General features: G+C 50.7%; 1 protein-coding gene across 1 annotated transcript in view; it reads left to right on the top strand.

Moving 5' to 3' along the window:
- The first annotated feature begins 2,562 nt into the window (after positions 1-2,562).
- Positions 2,563-10,687, top strand: part of NOS1 (nitric oxide synthase 1) — a 100,027-nt gene continuing 91,902 nt past the window's right edge. Inside the window, exon 1 of the mRNA XM_063315333.1 lies at positions 2,563-2,765. The gene's annotated coding sequence lies outside the window, so the exon portion shown is untranslated. The remainder of the gene's footprint in view (positions 2,766-10,687) is intronic.

Genomic DNA, 10,687 nt, shown 5'->3' with positions numbered 1-10,687 from the left:
CCATCATTATGGTTCTGCACATTGTGTGTACACAGGGCACATGTTGCCAGCCAAGTTTGTTTAGAGTTCAGTTTTGCCTGCCCTTAAAACCTGGCTCCGTCCCCAGCCCCTGGTTCAGAGGGATGATGGATCCCTTGTGTGTTGTTTCAGTTCTGGTTGTTGTTTTGTTCTGGACTGCTGATTCTTTTTTTTTAATGCTTCTATTGTATTTTTACGGTGTATTTTGTAAGCTGCCCAGGGATGTAACAAATTAGTGTGACCTAGAAATGTCATAAGTAAATAAACTATAAATAAACAAACACCTTTCATAACAAGCTGGGAGGGCCCCAATTTTCCATACCACATAGTGGTTAAGATGTTGGACTGGCACTGGGAGACCACCGTCAGACATGGGAGGTCCCTGAACCAGTTGTGCAATCTCAGTCTAGCCTACCCAACAGGGTTGTGTGTAGGAAAATAGGAGGAAAGAATGCTATGTACATTCCCGTGACATCCTGAAGGAAAGGCAGGACATAAATCGAATAAATATTGGGGATAATATTTAACATTTGGAATCATTCACAGGCTTATCAATGAAGACTGTAATGCTTGAAGTCTCAGCAGTGATCTCTATCTCCATATCACTTTCTGTGCAGGAATATAAAGTCTCATCTGGTTAGTTACTGTGAGAACAGAATGCTGGGTTAGGGCCTCTTGGTTGCAACCAGCAGGTACTTCGGTCCTCAAACATAGCATTTCGAACCCCTGAAAAGACCATGTGGCTACTAAGTAGAAAGGATTGAAATCTATCCACACCATTGTGCTTGGATGGAAAAGTAAAGCAGCAGTGTGCTTGCCAATTAGTTCCATGCTGTTACTGTTTTGTACAGTATTTTCCTGTTTGGGTTTATGGGGTCCTGTGTCTGCATTTTCCCTTTCTGTCCCTCTTCTATTTTTTACACATTGAAGTAACTGGACAATAATAATGAATGTTTTAAAGCGTTCCTCAACCGTGACAACTTTGAGATGTGTGGACTTCAACTCCCAGAATTCCCAAGCCATTGAAGTCCACACATCTTAAAGTTGTCACGGTGGCGGAACACTGTTTTAAAGGGCTTGAGGGCAAAAGGCAAAAGGGTGTGCCTGCGTGCGTGCGTGCCTGTGTGTGTGTGTGTGTTTAAATGCCATCATCAGGAGAATTATGTGTCCCCCCCCCCAAGGCCACAACTAGGGTCTGTATCACCAGGGGCAAACGTGGATTCTGCATCCATTTTGGTGCCCCCCCAGCGCTCATTTTGGTGCCCCCCCCAGCATGGTGCCCGGGGTGCATGCCCCACTTGCCCCCCCAGTTGCAGCCCTGCCCCCCCCACCTCCGGCAAGTCATATCTGCTGGGGGTGGCAGACTGTACTGTCCTAGGATTTAAATTTAAAGCACAGTATACCTTCCCGTGAGGATGTAGAACCTTTTGCAATTCCATAAAAGAAATGGATCTGATTACTTTTTTTGCCCCCCCCCCATCTTTCTCGGGCTGTTCCACCTCACTCAGCTGTGGTAAGAACTGCTGTGTTTGTCACATCTGAAAGTAGAGGGGAGGATGCAGGTTAGAGATGGGTTACTGAATTTAATTATCCTAGTTTGGAGCCCGGATTTGAAAGTTCATTGCAAGTGATGTCTTACTGTACTTAAAAAAAAATGGGTAAGGAAAGGCCTCCAAATGGGGCTTCGGAAGAGAAGCCTGAGGTTGTGCGTTATGCAGCTTAAAGCCAGAACGATCGCGGGGAGGTGAAATGCTGGAGCATCACCCATCCAGATTCCCTGGCTCGTTGATCTCTTTCTTCCCACCCCCCACCCCCATTTCAAGGCTTGATTTTGGAACGCGGGCTTCCAATCGTCCTCCGCCGCGATTGTTAAGGGCGAGGCAGCCGCTGCTCGTTCGCTGGTTTGCTCCGAAGTCAGTCCCACCGAACTCACCAGGCGACAGCAGCCTTACCGAGATTAAAAAATCCCTCCAGCGCGCTTCTTCTGCACTTCCCGTTGTGGTTCTGTACACACTTACGCGGCTTCCCAAACCCGCGCACGACCTGCGGAGGCTGCGCTGGGCGCAAGAAAGGGAAGAAACTAAGCCATTTCCGAACCTTCCCCGAAGGCTGACTTGAGAGCTCGCGTTTGCTTTGCAGGGGGTTTAGCCTTAGCCGGCCGGGGGCCGTCGGCGCGGTACCGTCAGACCCGTTTGCCCCGAAGTCTTCGGGGGGCCTGATTCCCAGGAAAGGGCGCCAAGGGCGTTTGCAACCCGGGGTGGGGCGTGGGCTGCAGCACCAGCCGCCGCCGCCGGGTCCCCTGGCGTTGGTAATTTTGGGGAGGAGGAGGCTGGAGCGGGTACAAATCCCTCCCAGCGCTTTGCCTGGCGAAGGAGTTTGATTCGGGCTCCCGTCCTGGGGCGTGGAACTGGCGCGCGTCTATATAAAAGGTTTCCCAACGAGGCCGCCTCGTAGCTGGCTGCGCCCCCGCGGTTGGCCCTCGGTTCGGCTTAGAGCGCATAAAGGAGGCCCGACGAGCGGAGCGGAGGCACAGCGCAGCGCAGCGCAGCGGACCACCGGCCGGTCGGTCGGTCGGGCTTCGCGCGCGTCCCCCCTCCTCCGTTTATTTCCCCAAGCGGGGAGGGGGGAAAGGCGGCGGCGGCCGCCGCCTCTTTGTTGGAGCGGAGCGGAGGAGGCAGGCGGATCGATCGGGGCAGGTCCGTTCCGAAGTGAGCCGCTCCGAGAGGACGCGCCGGCCCGGGAGCCAGGTGAGTGGCAGCGCCCCTCGGGAGACCCTCGCCGCCGCCTTTCCAAGTGGTACCGGGACTGTGGTCTGCGTTTAGGGTCACTTCCCGGCACCCCACTTCCTCAGGCTTGTTTGAAGACTCCTATGCGGACACTTAGCATATGCTCAGAGACCTCATGACATAGCTCCACCATTGACTTTGGCACACGATATCGTGGTAATCATTCTTGTTTTTGTCATTTTGGGCTTCGGGGGCTCCGTTTAGGCCTGATCTGAACAACGAAGTTCCTTTCCCGCTGTCTTCCGAGTTGCTTGGACTCCAACTCCCATCGTCTCCGCCCGTTCCCACTGGGCGCGGCGGTTGGCAGGGCTGATGGAAACTGTGCTCGGAACTCACCTGGCCCCCTCCTTGAGGCTCAGGTTGTATGGCTTCCGAAGGGATGTACCTGTCGCCCTGCCTCCGGCCGAAGGGCGTCGGGGGAAAGGCGCCAAAATCATCGGCCGGACCGGGCGCAGGGCGGAATGGGGGAGCGGCCACAGGTTTTGCCCGTCGCCCGGGCGCTTAACCCCGACAGCGCCTTCGGGGTTTGCGCGCCGCCTTTGGGCAGACCTGGTGGGTTGAGGCGCGGCCAAGCCGACCTTGCGCGTTTGGCACACCTGGCGCAGAAGCGGCGGTCCTTCCGAGCGACCCGGAGATGCGGAGCCCAAGCCGCGCGCATCTCGGCGAGCCTCCCCTTGGCCCTTCCCGCCAGCCTGCGCGCCCAGGACCGGGTGGGGCTTCGGAGTCCCGGGACCTGCTTTTCCTTCTCCTGTAGAAGTCCGCCTCCGCTGGGTTTCCTGCCCCTGGAGAGGTCGAGCCGTGCCTGCGAGGAAGGGCGTCGCCTTGAAGCTCTTCCTGCCGGCTCAGCGTGGAGCCCGCCACCTCGGAGCTTTGCCTTCGGGGTTTCAGCAGGTCCCGCAGACAAAGCGCGAGAGCTGGCCGCTGCTGCTCCCCTGCTCCCTTCGGAACCTGGAAGGTTGCCCCCCGTGTTGATTGCGGACAAAGCCCTCCACACTAGCCCCATTGGCAGTTACTTCCGAGGGAAGGGGGAGACACTCTGCCTGTGCTCAGAAGCACCCGCGTTCTGTGGCGGTGGGATCCACTACTGAAAATAGGCGCCGCTGCTCAGGTTTATCCCTGGCTTTTGTTAACCTGCCTTCCCAGCTCTGTTTTCTAAGCAAACGGCGAGAATGGAGAAGTTCGCCTCTTGGGGGGAGCGGAAAGGGGTGCCCGCTCCGTCCAACCTCCCGCTGGCGCTCCTGGACCCTGAATCAGGGTTGGGGGCTTCCGGAACCTACAGCGCTGAACTGTGCAGCTGCTGCTTCTTTTCACGTGTGTGTGGGGGTGGGGGTGGGGAGGCACTGTTCCAAAAACCATCCAGAATTAGTCTCCATAAATTAACCTTTCCATCTGTTAGGAGATGAAAGGAAGGCGTGTGTGTGTGTGTTTGTGTGTGATTCGGGAGGGGGGAGGGGAAACTGGATCAAAATAAAAGGAAAGCAACACAAAGAAATTCAGAGGGGCTCTTTGGTTGACACCCTGCTTAGGATTTCCAGAAAAAACTACTTCTGGGTGACTTCCAGGGAAAGCGGTGCCTGCGGTTTTTCTCCTTCTGCAGGCGGGAACTCAGGATGGAAGAGGCGAGCCGCGCGGCAAACTACGGTACTCTAACCCTGACGGAAGCCTGTCTCCAAAAGTGGCTGTGCGTTTCTGTCACGTGAGGTGGGGATGGGGTTAGCCAAGTGGTCCAGCGGGAGTTGCTCAGCTGCGGTCAGTTTCTGGAAGCGGAAAGTAAGTCAGCGACGAAGCTGCCAGTCCAGGTCCCGAAGCTCTAAGGAGAGCAGCGGTCGGCAGTCTGGTGCCCTCCAGATGGTCTAGACTTTCGCTCCCATCAGCCACAGCCAGCTTGGCCAATGTTCAGGGAGCGTGGAAGCTGACGTTCAGAACATCCGGAGGACACTCGATGGTCTGCTTCTGAGTTGGGGTACCAAGGAAGTACCCCTTTCTGCTCCTCCCCGCCCAGTCTTTATGTGTTTGGAGCCTCCTTGGAAGAACGTGAGGAGTCCGTTTCTATCGAAACAGTCCCTCCCGTAACCCGAAACTGGTAGACAAACCTGGCATTAGACCGGCGGGCTTGGCGAAGGGGAATACTCGGGTCTGGAGCCTGCCTCGCCCCGCCCAAGACAGCCCCGAGTCCTGCCTTTACCCCCGCTCCTGCCGCCTCTTCCCTGCCCTCCTCCTTCGCCCTGTCTCTGAGGCTCCGCTGGCGGGAATTGCGGCGACTAAACCAGCAGGCGGACTCCTTAGTGGCACAAACCTGGGTTTTGCCCGTCCGCGGGAAACCTGGAAGGAGAGGACGCGCTCGCAGGTCCGTCTCCTGGAGCGAGAGGCGGTGCCGGCGCCACCCGGAATCAGCCTTTCCCAACCGACGCCGTCCAGAGGTGTTGGGCTTCAACTCCCGTCAGCCGCAACTAAGGGGCGGGGAGTCGACGGCCAGTACATCTGGAAAGGCGCCGGTTGGGCTCGGAGGCTGCGCGCCTCTCCTTTGCGCGAAGGTTTGGTGCCGACGCGCTTTCAGGACCTCGGACAGCTCACGCCGCGCTTCGAGTGAGCGGCGGCGCGGCGCTTTCCTCGAGGCGCCGACGGTCCGGCCGCGGCGGTTGCGATGTCGCAGCCGCAAACGGGTTTCCACGTCGGCTGTTTCCCGGGCTTCACTGGAGAATCCGACTTCCTGAAAAATGCATGAAGGTGGATACTGTTATGTATTTCTAACCAGCTATCCAGTAGGATGTAACAAGATACAAGACAGACTTGGGGAGCCTTGGACATGCTTTGCGTACAATCCCAGATTCAGAGCCAGGGGGAAAAAATCCATCTGAAACCTTAGAAAGAGGTTGCTGGGATTGAGCTTTACTTGTATTACTTTCTATGAAACAAACAAACAGTGGTTTCAAACGCATCCAGCTGTTCTTAGAACTGTATATTTCTAAAGCAGCCTGTATGTCTATACACCTATGGGGGTTTCTTCAAAAGTCATTATTGTTGATCAGGCTCACACACCATGCAAAGCCTTGGTTTGCTGAGTAAGCCACAGCAGTCTTGTTTCCACCCAGCAACTAACATAAAGGCTGGATTCATCCAGGGCACCAAGCCACAAACAAACAATCCACATGATGGCTAATGGTATGCTGAACTAGGCTGTCAGGTCTGGGATGGCTATTCTCTCCAAACTGAGATTTAGGACTGAAGCCAGCCTTAGACAAAAAGTAAATTCCGATATTGTTTTGGGGTTTACTCCCAGGAAAGTGGATATCACATTTGGGCGTGTTGTGCAGATCGAATTATTGCGTAGTCATGGCCCCTGTAGGAAATAACTTATTTCCCTATGCATAAAATAGTATGAAAAAATGGGGATGTTTACTTAATTCATAGACACTTTGGCTGTGATGATTCTCCTTCTTTCTCCATGGCTGGTTCCAATCGTTGTTGATAGATGGGGAGAGGCCATGCCCAAAGTCCCTGGTGTGTGGGATGCCTCAGGGCTTGACACTCTCACCCCTCTGTTTAACATCTACATGAAGCCACTGGGTGAGGTCATCCGTTGACCCAGGTTCAAGTATCGTGAGTATGCAGATGATACTCAGTTGTGCATCTCAACTGCCGATTGAACAAGTGATGCCACCATGATCTTGTCTCAGTGCCTGGAGGCTGTTGGGGTCTGGATGGAGAGGAACAGTTTTAAGTACAATCCTGACAAAGCCAAGTGGGTTCATGACTCTTCTGATGCTGGGTATTTTCCATCTTTAATTCTGAAGAGAATTTAATTTCCCCAGACACAACCCATGCAGTTTGGAGGCCTTCCTGAACTCACAGCACCTACTTGAAGAGCAGGTGGCAGTTGTGGCCAGGAAGACCTTTACACACATCCATCAGGTGTGCCAACAGTGTCCTTTCCTGGTGTGGGAGTCCCTTCTCACAGTCCCCTATGCCTTAGTTATGAATGGATTATTGCAATGTGCTGCACATGGGGCTGCCCTTGAAGACCATTTTGAAGTTGCAGCTGGTCCAGAATGCAGTGGCATGAGGAGTTATCCGCATGCCTTGGGTTGCCCATGTAATGTTTTTGCTATAGATCTGTACTTGTTACCAGTGAGCTTCTGGTTGCAATTCAATGTGTGAATTGAACTGCAATCTATAAAGCCCTTCATGGCATAGGACCTGGTTGTCTGAGGGACCACTTTTCTCCCACTGTTTCTGCCCATCCTGTAAAATCTGAGAAAGTGGGCTTGCGTCATGCCCCACATCTCCAGCAACGCCATCTGATGAGGAAGTGGGCCTTCTCTGTCATGGCACCTTCCCAGAGGTTCAAACAGTTCAGACCCCGCTATCCTATAGACAAGCCTTGAAGACCCGGCTTTTTCCCCAGGACTCAAGATAGTTTGTGGTGCATGTCTCCCTGTATTGAATTATGTGGATTAGTTTATGGCTATAGTTGTTCCCTCACGGTAATCATCTTTCATGTTTTTTTCTGTGGTTTTCTTTTTTAATTTATGAGCTGCACAGTGGTGGTGTTTAGTTGGGTGGCTTTAGAAATCTAAATTACAAATTAAAAAATAAATGGGACAAGAACCAAACAAACCACAACGTGCCTTAGTGTCATGTGCGAATGGAGCCAATCTGAATGAACTGAGAATTCTGAGCTAGTTCTTTCTCTCGCAAGAAAATACGAGTATTACCCATTCAGTTGCATGTATGAAGCATAATGAAATAGCATCTTTGAATGCATTTAGCTGGGATAACTGCTCCACTGATTGTAGAAATACTGTATATTTTCTTCTGAGTAAACCTGCATATGCTTTTGTTTCTAATGCTGCAACATCTGGAACATCCTCAACTTGCTTGCAGGTGTTCTGATATTGAGTGGAGAATGGTTATCATCTTCCTGAGCCAATTTGCTTAGTCATTGTTGTTGAATAAGTTTATAAAGGTTGGAGTCACAGAACTCCTTAAACCAAAGTTTACCAACCACAGTGGCTAGGGACACACAAACAAACCACACTTGTTTGTCTTTGTTAAACCAGTGCCTGGTTATCCTCTCAGCTCCACCTACCTCCAGCTGTTGAAAGAAGTTGACATTAGATTCTTCTTGAGCCTTTGGTGTCTTAATCATTCATTCATTTTATTAATGGATTTGCAACATTTCTAGCCTGACTTTCTATCGTTTTGGAACCAAACTGGTTTATCCTCAGTTGCAACCCTGCTTAGCTTCAGCAAAGGGGGTGACTTATGAATCTTCAGACTGTGTTGCTAAACGTGGACTCTAATTTGTGCATACTTGTGCGTGTTTTAGAATGCAGGCTGATACATGCAGCGGAGTGCAGGTTCATCCTTGACTCTGCCGCCTACCAGAGATGTCTTACATTGAAATTATCTTGGTTTGCACATGTGAATGCAAATACTTGCCTTTCTTTATGCTGCTTGCTCTAACTTCTTAAGAACTGTCAGTTTTTTCGCATCTCTATAGCAACTTTCCTGTTTTCCTCACAACACTGAAATGATGTTAGGGTGTCAGTTTTAGATCTGTTACCACAGGTAAGTTTACGCTTCCTGCCTTTGAGCCATGCTGTTGTAGTTACTCTCATGATGGAAAAAGGATGCATCATCCTTAGTCCTTCAGCCTCTTCTTAAGATGATTGTGATGTTTGCAGTTTTATGTGAGTGCAGAAGCTACGAGTCCATTCTGCGACGGTGTGATCTTGTGCAACTGTGCTGAGAACTGGTTGTAACACACACCTTGTCTTTGTGATTAACCAAATGGAAGGCTTAGCAAGACACATAGAAATCTTTGCTTCCAGTCTTACCTTAGAACATCACAGCCTAGCTCAGAGGAGGACTCATTCAACTGGTAACCACTTTGCTCCAAACAGAGCCATCCCCTTGAGCACAGAACCTCTTCTCCATCCATTGTGCCTGTGTCCAGCATCTTCCTATTTAAGCATCTGGACTTGCTTTTCCTAAGTGCGGTTGCACCACGGACCACTCATCCTTCTTGGCACTCCCTCTCTGCCCTCATCTCCATTATCCGTGATCTTCTGGGGTTATGTCTGTGGTCTGAAATGGACTTCTCCAAACAGCAAGCTATCCAGAGGTAATATGGTTCAGCTTCATTTAATGCGAACGGTAATATTGGATATTTTAATATCTGTTATTTGCAGAGTTGCTGAGCATAGCAAGAGCGAATGGACTGCAGGGGAGGAAGCTCAAGGGATGACCCTGCAGTAGCTTTATAGGATACAACTGCTGTGGCCTCCTCTCTGACTAGGCAGCTCCAGATTTAGGACTCTTTCTTGATCCTTTTTCAGACAGTTTCTCTGTCCTCATTACAGTAGTTGGCATGTAGCCTCTGTCAAAGGCAGTGGGGATGATTTCTAGATATCAAGGATCATTCTTTCGTTCTCATAATTTCTGGCATTCCCTGCCAGAAGAAGTGGTAACGATTCCTAGCTTGGAGGATCTTGAAAGGAAACTGAGCTAAGGAAGTCTACAAGTTGCTAAGAGTTATGATGGTATCTGGAAACAACACTGAGTAACAGGGATGTAGAAGCAATTATTGGAGAGTGGGAGGCATTATCTTCACATTTTCCTCTTGGATTTCCTGACATACTTGGTTGCCAGATGCTAGGTGAAATGGACTTTTGGTCTGATCCAGCAGTGCCTTATGATGTTCTGTATCAGTGATTCTGTAAAAATTATGTATTAATCAAGTATTAGTCTCCTGCCAACCTAGCAGTTCGAAAACATGCCAATGTGAGTAGATGAATAGGTACTGCTTCGGCGGGCAGGTAACGGCGTTCTGTTTAGTCATGCCAGCCACATGACCACGGAGGAAGTGTCTACGGACAAACGCCAGCTCTTTGGCTTTGAAACGGAGATGAGCACCACCCCCTAGAGTCGGACACGACTGGACTTCATGTCAAGGGAAACCTTTACCTTTACCTAGTCCTGCCTTAGGCACGAAGCCAGCTGGGTGACCTTGGGCCAGTCACTTTCTCTCAGCCTTAGGAAGGAAGAAGTGGCAAACCACTTCCAAAATCTTCTCAAGAAAACTGCAGGGACTTGTCTGGGCAGTCTCCAGGAGTCAACACTGACTTGAAAACACAAAAAAGGAAGGAAGGAAGGAAGGAAGGAGGGAGGGAGGGAGGGAAGGAAGGAGGGAGGGAGGGAAGCTCTTTATTGTTTGCCACTGAGGTGGGGTCATCTCCAAATTTCTCTGGTGCAGCCAATATATCCTATCTTAAAGCTGGCAAGGTATCTTTTCTGAAACATAAGTCTCCAAGGGAACTGTGGCTTGGTCCAGAGTGAGGGTATAAATGAGCTGGCTTTTGAATGTAGGTTTCCTAGATCCAAACCAGCAACCTACTCTTGAAGACTAAAAGATACACAATACTAAATCATGTGTGGGGTGGAAGAGCGGCTGAGGTTTTGTAGGTTTTTTAGGGTCTGAATATTCTTCTGTATCTTTTGAGGTGCAAAAAAAAAAGGCGATATGGTACCAGTAACTATAAATTTATTAAGGCTCATTAAAGCTTCAGGGAGCAACTGAGATCCAGAAAAATGGATCTGTAGTATGGCCACATTGTTTCACAGCCACAGTCATTGCTACTGGGGGGAGAAGTGTCATTGGGGTCTCCCTTATCACACTTGAGTTGGCACTTAGGAACGCTCTTGAATCTGTGGACTTGCTGGTTGTGAGCCTAATGTCTCGGGTGGCTGCTAGAACGATCCTTTCTTGATGTAGGTTCCTTGTTCCTCTTATTCCTACCTTGTACCGAGAAGAATTCCATAGGGAAACCTTCCTTTTACTCTACAGAGATCCTTCTTGCTGCTCAGATCTAACCAGCACT

Source organism: Candoia aspera, chromosome 15 (assembly GCF_035149785.1).
Source record: "Candoia aspera isolate rCanAsp1 chromosome 15, rCanAsp1.hap2, whole genome shotgun sequence".
NCBI classification, from domain to species: Eukaryota; Metazoa; Chordata; class Lepidosauria; order Squamata; family Boidae; genus Candoia; species Candoia aspera.
The sequence above is the reverse complement of the archived record's forward strand: the minus strand, read 5'-3'. Positions and strand labels throughout refer to the sequence as shown.